The sequence below is a fragment of the Paramormyrops kingsleyae genome, chromosome 11 (assembly GCF_048594095.1).
Source record: "Paramormyrops kingsleyae isolate MSU_618 chromosome 11, PKINGS_0.4, whole genome shotgun sequence".
Classification (NCBI taxonomy): domain Eukaryota; kingdom Metazoa; phylum Chordata; class Actinopteri; order Osteoglossiformes; family Mormyridae; genus Paramormyrops; species Paramormyrops kingsleyae.
Window position 1 is genome coordinate 10336542 of NC_132807.1, and position 6950 is coordinate 10343491.

The window sequence follows — 6950 nt, forward strand, 5'->3', positions numbered from 1 at the left end:
AGCACGCCTCTTTTATGACGTTGAAGTCGGACAAGATTTTGTTGTCCGACTCCGAGTTGCCCCTGTGACGTAATTTCAACATGGCGACTTGGTTTGTTTGTAGTTTGTTTACTGTTCGAAAAAAGAATATCGCTATGAATGTACTAAAATATTTTATAAAGCTTTTAATGTGGTTTGACTATAGTTCGTGTTTCTTGTTTGTCTCTCGGAAAAATCTCCATTTCTCCATTTTCTCCATTTGGAAAACTCCAAATCTGCTAAAATATAAAGCAACAACACAACGGAACGTGTTCATGGAGGCAGCCATGTTTGTTCCGAGATGTGAGTAGCTCGAACGGGAGATTGTCAGACGTGATGTCACTCAACTCGGAACCGAGATACCACTGTATTTGTGTTCATCTTTGCTTCTACCCAAGAATCGATGTTAGCAACCAAGGAGCAGATTCAAAGGCAATGGCAGAGTAGATTAAATCCATTAGCAAATAAACAACCTTTGGCAAATCAGTTAATTTAAAGTGGATGAAAGGGACTGAACTATAATTATAATTTAATTAAGACCACCATATAAATCTGTGCTACTACAGATTGGTTTCATGGGTGTGACATTTGAGAAACAAATGAATGTATATGCGTAATTCTAATGTACCATGTGGCTTGGGTGAGCTGGTGTCTCTGAAAGGCTCTCATTGTGCGACTGAACGTGTGCAGACACCATGACGGTTAGGGTGCCCCTCACCCTGTGCTTCATGGATAGGCTTCATGCTCGCAGTTATGGAAGGCAGACAGGTGAATGTGTGGCTGTATAGTTAGATGTAAATGTCTTTGGATTTAAAAAAGTCTGCTAAGTAACAAGAAAACAAACACTTAACTGTGCACAGCTTGAGGAAGATAAAACCAGATTTCACTTATTCTATTTGCTATACCCAGACTAGTGTGCTTATATGTTGTACTTGTGTACTGTGTTTTCAGTAGCTGGATCCCTCTGCTATCACTTTGTCCTTAGGGACTTGGTAGCCAGGCCCGATAAAGCCCTTCACCGGATTGCTGAATCCAGATCAAAAGCAAAGTGCAGGGCAGCTCTGCCAGGGCTAGGCAGAGCTCAGACTCACTAACAGATGTTACTATATGGTGCTTTTGATCCATCGCTTCCAGGATCATCGTCTTTTTCAAACATGGTCTGTCTGCTGTGTTTTCATTATCACCTCTGCTTTAGCTGGCCTCAGGACTGCTACAAATATACAGGGCTTCAGAACCAGCATGATCTATTCTGCAAACGAGTGTTAGATTTAAATAGAAGGTTGTATAGATAAACCTGAAAATGCATGTGGTTTAAGACGTATCGGTGTCTGTAAATAGCCGTGTGTGTGAGTGTGTATGTGTGTGTGTATGTGTGTGCACACGCATGTGTGTGTGTGCGTGTGTACGTATATGTGTGCGCGCGTGTGTGTGTGCGCGTGTGTACGTGTATGTGTGCGCGCGCGTGTGTACGTGTATGTGTGCGCGTGTGTGCGTGTGTATGTGTGCGCGCGTGTGTGTGTGCGTGTGTATGTGTGCGTCTGTATGTGTATGTGTGCGTGCGTGTGTACGTGTATGTGTGCGCGCGCGTGTGTGTGTGCGTGTGTACGTGTATGTGTGCGCGTGTGTATGTGTATGTGTGCGCGCGCGTGTCTGTGTGCGTGTGTGTGTGAATAGGTCCCCCTATTCAAATCTGGCCCTCGATTCCAAATCCAGGCCTTGTTTTCAAGTCTCCCAGGTAGTTAGCTTAATAATTTCTGGCTCTAATTGGCCAGAGGCTTCACAACTGGCTCTCAGGTAAAGGAAAGCAGGAAAACCAGCAGTGCTTGGCCCTTGAGGACCGTGATTTGAATAGCCCTGCACTAAGGCATCATATTGGTTTCCTATTCCCAATTCCAGTTTAATTTTTCTTGTCTCCAGCAGGGGGCATTGTTTAACTGGAATAGACAACTGTCATTCAAAAGTGCCTATTAAGTCCCGCACCACCAAGTAGGTTGATACCAAGATGTTGGGCTTTCAATTAATGAAATTAATTATAAAGAGAGCACACCCTTTCCTTTTTGCATCAACATGCGATCCCTGGTGTGCTGTATCAATCCAGCATATGGTAATAACCTGCAGAGTTTTAATCATACTTCATACTTCAGAGACAAATGTTTTAATCAGCAACACTGTAGCTTGGAATCTAGAGCAGCATGATCAGGTTCACTATAATCGGCTTTTATAGTCTAAGGTTGTAGCAGGACATTTTGTAGCAGTAAAAGCCTGCCCCATAAGGGATTATTTATTATGTGTGATATATGTATGTGTGATGTGAAATGAATGGGAAAGATCATATAAGTTAAGCTGAAATGGAAGGGGTGTCTTGCTAGAATATTAATAACTGCGGAGAGTAACAGCTGAGTTTGGCGTTCAGAGGCTTCCAGAAGGAGCTGGATGGCAGGATCTGCGAGTCGGCAGCTCTCCGCTACGACAGATGGTGCTTTTTCTTTTCCCTGCATCGCATGCAGTGCCTTTTCCTTCAGTGCATCCCTGTTGACAGCGTTGCCTGGAAATGCGACCCCTGCAACTCCCAAGAATGCGACGTTCACTCGCGTGTTTCCGGGACCCTTCGCTTTGGCCGCCGGCCCGGTCCGCCTGCTGGCAGTGGCTGCTCCAGCAAGCTTAGGCGTGGTGCCAGCAGAGGGCGCCAAAGAACCCTTTGGTCCAGCAGTCTGCCTGGCACTGTCGAGGATTAGGGCTTTGTGCAGTGAAATGGGTTTTGAATTGGATTATTTGCATTTGTGTGAGGAGAGGCACTCGGACGTGTTAGGCTGGGCTCACGTGGCACCGGGGTCTGTTGTCTTTCCATTCAGGTGGCTCTCGCATGGTGCAGGCGGGTCTGGATTAGAAACCCATTACAGCGTCCTTGTCTCCCCGCACCAGGCAGCGAAACTCCCTGTCAACGTATGTTGGTTCTTATTTATAACTTGATTACGTGAGCAAATCATTATCATAGCCTCACATGTACTCCTCGAATGAATCGCTAATTCATTTCTTATCGAGCGCTTGGAGGCGCCGTGTCATTGAGATTTTTCTGATTCAGTCGTGCCGATTTCATTGACAGGTCATACTCACAGGTCACATTCTTGTGTCACATGCAAAGCCCGGCCCTGTGCCTTGGCGAGGGAGACCCCCTCTCATGTTGTTGGCTTGATTTTGACACAGAACAGAAGCTGAAGCCCAGAAGGAGAGCTGAATAACCAGCTGGGCATCATGATGCCAGAAGCATCACCTCCCGGTGGCCCCCTGTGGTGGGACAGGTCCTGCTCAGCTGCCTGCTCCCCCTGAGGAATGCAGTGGGCTTTGCAGATACAATTTCTCTCCTGCTGTAAAGTGAGCATTAAGTTTATCATGGCTGCGTTTCAGGAAGACTGGCATGAAAGCTCAGAGATTAAACGACAAGACAAGTGCATTCAAGACAAAATCCATCTGCTGAGGCAAATTGCACCTGAAATCTTCTGTGATTTGTGCAGAAATGTCTTATTTATTGTTATCATGATGCTTGTTTTGTAGTAATTTATCAAAATGTGAGACTCCACAAGTCGTCTGTAGGTGTAATGCACCTATAGGTCATGTGACAGTTTGAGAAGTGGCTGCTTTTCCAGGTCACCCATCCGTCTTGCCTCCTCAGAATTTAGGGATAAAGTTTGTGCTTCTATGAAAGTTGTGATGGAAGATGAAACCCTGGGGGGCTGCTTGACTGTGATGCTGTTGGCGCTGCCCCCCCCCCCCCAGTATTTCACGACCCCCCGCTGGCTTCCTGGCAGAGGTCTTTCTTTCTTTCTTTTTTTTTATTTGTGTGCCTCTCCTGCTTGTCGCACCTCTTGCTGAGGCGTCAGCCGCACGCAGCCATGCAGGGCGGGGGGGAGGACAGGGGGGGTAGTGTGTGAGAGAAACGGCAACTTGACAGCAACCCCCTCCTTCTCCCCTCCCCGCGGGATGAAAGACGCGTCGTTAGTGTTCTCACGTCAGCCGTATCTCTTCCTTTGAAGTGGCTCATGATTTATTCACTTAATTGTTTGTGTGTCTGCAATGGGGGAGGGGGGTGTGATCCAGCAGCCCAAACGTGGCCGCCTTCCCCCACCACCAGACCCGCACGGACGGCACCGTGTACGCCAGGGCTCGGCGTGGGGTCATTTACGTTAAAGAGAGACGACCCTCCCCCTCTCTGCGCAAAAATGAATACCCCCCCGCTTCAGATAATTTGTAGATGACGTAGGAACACCTTAATGTTTACAGCCATCCTTTTTCCTAGCAGGTTTTTAAAGGGAGTTTGGTGAAACCGCACAGAAACTTGAAAAACACTGTCATAAAGAATGGGCTTTAATATAAGAACAGCAACCCAACAACAAAGGGCTGTGGCAAAATATGGAGATGAATCAGACCGTTATTTCCTGAAATGGCGAGTATTGTTTGAGTCAGTTGTGTAATTGGAACTTGCTGTGGAAATGACACATTGTGTGTAATTGTGTAAGAATGAGTTTGACGGTGCCAGTTGCTGGTATCCCGGCGACAGCAAGCCCCCCCCCCCCCCCCCCGTCTTGGTAATCATGAAGTGTGTGTTCGGCGAGTATCGTGGCAGCCCGGCGCCATCGGCTGAGCTGGCAGCGTGTTCAGCGTTCAGCGGGAGGGGGGCTAGGCGCATTTCAGACGACGTGGCTCTCCTTGGTCCCACTAGTCATCCGAACCAGAACCGCTGTCAGCGAGCTAGCTGCGGTGCCCTTGAAAGGTAAATGTGCGGTGTCAGCTTCTCTAAATAAGTGGAATCAATCAGCCAGTAAACAGACTTTCTTATGTGTGCCTCTATGAATATGATTTTATCCCCAGGCTTTCACACCGCAGATTAGTGTCCTGGCAAATTGCGCCCCCTTCAGGTCATTGTGAGGGGAGGATGCTGCCGTTCATGACAGTCTGGTGGATAAACGGATGAAAATATAAAAGTGTTTATATATCAGTACGAAATCCCAGGACCAGCAGAGTGAGCTCCTGGGAGGGCGGCTAAGGATGAGCCGGAATGGAAACATGAAGCTTTGTGGTCGTATCGGTGGAAAAATGGGAGGACAGACGCTACGCTGGGGGTGGGGGTGGGGGCTTCGGGGGGGTGCTGCTGCTAAGCGGGGCGTGAGCCGGCACCCAACGCCGAGGGCTCTGTGAAACCTGTAGCTGGCGAGACAGTGTGATGAGGTCCCCAGCTGGCTGTCACCTGCTCGCTTCGTGGCGCAGTCGCTGCTGTCTGACAGGGGACTCGGCACGTGGGAGTGTGGAGCTGTCACTTAAGCGGCCTGTATGTCTGCATCCCGGCCATGCAGAAGCTAAGCCCACGTTTCTGCTCGTGTATAGGAAAACCATGAGGTGTCTTACCTGCAGGTGCCATGGGTGAATTGCTCGGTAACGGGGATTTGAGAAACAAACCAAGAAAGGATGCATTTATTTGAGGTAACCATAGTGACAGATGAACAATTAAATTGGGAAATAGAATGGATTCACAGACCATTGTGTAAATTAGCTATTTAAACACATTGTCAGAGTTTATTAAGGAGAGCCCTCAATATTACTCGCTTACAGACTCTAAGAATCCATTTACTTCGGTGATGAATTGACTGGAGCTGCAGGGTCGGTTTTATGTCCAGAAATGACTGTACGTGCTCCTTTGTAGCAGCATTAACTGTATAATGTATAATTCAGTTTCAGTCTTTTTCCCCTCCATTGATCTGTGGCTTGTGCTCCTGCTATTGTTCATTTTTGAGGCGCTTGATAAGGACTCTGTGTTCATGATCATTTTGCTGCTGTAGATCACAGACGTCTCTTCAGTGGCAGTCACAGGACCGTGCTGTGGTGAGCGTTCGGTGTTCATGATCATTTTGCTGCTGTAGATCACAGACGTCTCTTCAGTGGCAGTCACAGGACCGTGCTGTGGTGAGCGTTCGGTGTTCATGATCATTTTGCTGCTGTAGATCACGGACATCTCTTCAGTGGCAGTCACAGGACTGTGCTGTGGTGAGCGTTCGGTGTTCATGATCATTTTGCTGCTGTAGATCACGGACATCTCTTCAGTGGCAGTCACAGGACTGTGCTGTGGTGAGCGTTCGGTGTTCATGATCATTTTGCTGCTGTAGATCACAGACGTCTCTTCAGTGGCAGTCACAGGACTGTGCTGTGGTGAGCGTTCGGTGTTCATGATCATTTTGCTGCTGTAGATCACAGGTGTCTCTTCAGTGGCAGTCACAGGACTGTGCTGTGGTGAGCGTTCGGTGTTCATGATCATTTTGCTGCTGTAGATCACGGACATCTCTTCAGTGGCAGTCACAGGACTGTGCTGTGGTGAGCGTTCGGTGTTCATGATCATTTTGCTGCTGTAGATCACGGACGTCTCTTCAGTGGCAGTCACAGGACCGTCCTGTGGTGAGCGTTCGGTGTTCATGATCATTTTGCTGCTGTAGATCACGGACATCTCTTCAGTGGCAGTCACAGGACCGTCCTGTGGTGAGCGTTCGGTGTTCATGATCATTTTGCTGCTGTAGATCACGGACATCTCTTCAGTGGCAGTCACAGGACCGTGCTGTGGTGAGCGTTCGGTGTTCATGATCATTTTACTCCTGTAGATCACGGACGTCTCTTCAGTGGCAGTCACAGGACCGTCCTGTGGTGAGCGTTCGGTGTTCATGATCATTTTGCTGCTGTAGATCACAGACATCTCTTCAGTGGCAATCACAGGACCGTGCTGTGGTGAGCGTTCGGTGTTCATGATCATTTTGCTGCTGTAGATCACAGACATCTCTTCAGTGGCAGTCACAGGACCGTGCTGTGGTGAGCGTTCGGTGTTCATGATCATTTTGCTGCTGTAGATCACAGACATCTCTTCAGTGGCAGTCACAGGACTGTGCTGTGGTGAG